The sequence below is a fragment of the Salmo trutta genome, unplaced genomic scaffold (assembly GCF_901001165.1).
Source record: "Salmo trutta unplaced genomic scaffold, fSalTru1.1, whole genome shotgun sequence".
Taxonomy (NCBI): domain Eukaryota; kingdom Metazoa; phylum Chordata; class Actinopteri; order Salmoniformes; family Salmonidae; genus Salmo; species Salmo trutta.
Window position 1 is genome coordinate 360,171 of NW_021822222.1, and position 2,703 is coordinate 362,873.

Here is a 2,703-nt window from a genome sequence, read left to right on the forward strand (position 1 = left end):
ACCATGCTCTACGGAAGCAGACTGAGACACTGCAGGGGGGTGGAGGGAGGGAGGGAGGGAGGGAGAGGCTGCTTAATACTACCATGCTCTACGGAAGCAGACTGAGACACTGCAGGGGGGTGGAGGGAGGGAGGGAGAGGCTGCTTAATACTACCATGCTCTACGGAAGCAGACTGAGACACTGCAGGGGGGGGGAGGGAGGGAGGGAGGGAGGGAGGGAGGGAGAGGCTGCTTAATACTACCATGCTCTACGGAAGCAGACTGAGACACTGCAGGGGGGTGGAGGGAGGGAGGGAGGGAGGGAGGCAGGGAGGGAGGGAGGGAGGGAGAGGCTGCTTAATACTACCATGCTCTACGGAAGCAGACTGAGACACTGCAGGGGGGTGGAGGGAGGGAGGGAGAGGCTGCTTAATACTACCATGCTCTACGGAAGCAGACTGAGACACTGCAGGGGGTGGAGGGAGGGATGGAGAGGCTGCTTAATACTACCATGCTCTACGGAAGCAGACTGAGACACTGCAGGGGGGGGAGGGAGGGAGGGAGGGAGGGAGAGGCTGCTTAATACTACCATGCTCTACGGAAGCAGACTGAGACACTGCAGGGGGGTGGAGGGAGGGAGGGAGGGAGGGAGGGAGGGAGGGAGAGGCTGCTTAATACTACCATGCTCTACGGAAGCAGACTGAGACACTGCAGGGGGGTGGAGGGAGGGAGGGAGAGGCTGCTTAATACTACCATGCTCTACGGAAGCAGACTGAGACACTGCAGGGGGGGGGAGGGAGGGAGGGAGGGAGGGAGGGAGAGGCTGCTTAATACTACCATGCTCTACGGAAGCAGACTGAGACACTGCAGGGGGGTGGAGGGAGGGAGGGAGGGAGGGAGAGGCTGCTTAATACTACCATGCTCTACGGAAGCAGACTGAGACACTGCAGGGGGGTGGAGGGAGGGAGGGAGAGGCTGCTTAATACTACCATGCTCTACGGAAGCAGACTGAGACACTGCAGGGGGGTGGAGGGAGGGAGAGGCTGCTTAATACTACCATGCTCTACGGAAGCAGACTGAGAACACTGCAGGGGAGGGAGGGAGGGAGGGAGGGAGGGAGGGAGGGAGGGAGAGGCTGCTTAATACTACCATGCTCTACGGAAGCAGACTGAGACACTGCAGGGGAGGGAGGGAGGGAGGGAGGGAGGGAGGGAGGGAGGGAGGGAGGGAGGGAGGGAGGGAGAGGCTGCTTAATACTACCATGCTCTACGGAAGCAGACTGAGACACTGCAGGGGGGTGGAGGGAGGGAGGGAGGGAGGGAGGGGCTGCTTAATACTACCATGCTCTACGGAAGCAGACTGAGACACTGCAGGGGGGGGGAGGGAGGGAGGGAGGGAGGGAGGGAGGGAGGGAGGGAGGGGCTGCTTAATACTACCATGCTCTACGGAAGCAGACTGAGACACTGCAGGGGATGGAGAGATGGATGGATGGAGAGAGAGATGGATGGATGGATGGATGGATGGATGGATGGATGGATGGATGGAGAGATAGATAGAGAGATAGATGGGAATGTGTGTTATTTGATTGAATCCCAGCCACAGACTCAGAGAATCAACAAAGGCATTGTGGAGAAGCGCATTACCCTAAACTATTGAAGGTCATTACCCTAAACTATTGAAGGTCATTACCCTTAACTATTGAAGGTCATTACCCTTAACTATTGAAGGTCATTACCCTTAACTATTGAAGGTCATTACCCTTAACTATTGAAGGTCATTACCCTTAACTATTGAAGGTCATTACACTAAACTATTGAAGGTCATTACCCTAAACTATTCCACTATACTTCCCACAAAATACTGGATTGGGGGTCGGTCACAGTACAACAATACCAAATCAAATGTAATATGTTATTTGTTGCTTTATGCAGTAATTTATCAAATGAGAAATAAAGTACATTATAAACCTCTGGTCTGTAAATGGTTCTGGACAGGAAGTGGTTGGTATCCGTCAGTCTACTGAAGAGGAAATGACACGGGTCAGAGAGGGGGGGGGGGGGTGAGGTGAGACGGTCCACCTGTCAGTACGACCCGTCTGCCCTTTAGGTCCCAACGGGACGTGGAGACATACCTCATCCATCTCTCATCCTGAGACATCTGGAGACATACCTCATCCATCTCTCATCCTGAGACGTACCTCATCCATCTCTCATCCCGAGACATCTGGAGACATACCTCATCCATCTCTCATCCTGAGACATCTGGAGACATACCTCATCCATCTCTCATCCGAGACATCTGAAGACAGACCTCATCCATCTCTCATCCGAGACATCTGAAGACATACCTCATCCTGAGACATCTGGAGACATACCTCATCCATCTCTCATCCTGAGACATCTGAAGACATACCTCATCCATCTCTCATCCCGAGACATCTGAAGACATACCTCATCCATCTCTCATCCTGAGACATCTGGAGACATACCTCATCCATCTCTCATCCTGAGACATCTGGAGACATACCTCATCCATCTCTCATCCCGAGACATCTGAAGACATACCTCATCCATCTCTCATCCCGAGACATCTGAAGACATACCTCATCCATCTCTCATCCTATTTCAGTCTCCATACTTCCCACTGAGCCAATAACACTACAACACCAGACCCCCAACCACAACTAAACATACACCCCCCCCCCCAATAACACTACAACACCAG

The 2,703-nt window shown here is 53.3% G+C and overlaps 1 long non-coding RNA gene across 1 annotated transcript; it reads left to right on the plus strand.

Annotated features, from left to right (window-relative positions):
* Positions 1 to 1,478: 1,478 nt before the first annotated feature.
* LOC115181158 (uncharacterized) lies at positions 1,479 to 1,949 on the plus strand. The gene is made up of 2 exons (XR_003873308.1): positions 1,479 to 1,637; positions 1,799 to 1,949. It is a non-coding gene; the product is annotated as an uncharacterized LOC115181158 (long non-coding RNA).
* Positions 1,950 to 2,703: the final 754 nt, after the last annotated feature.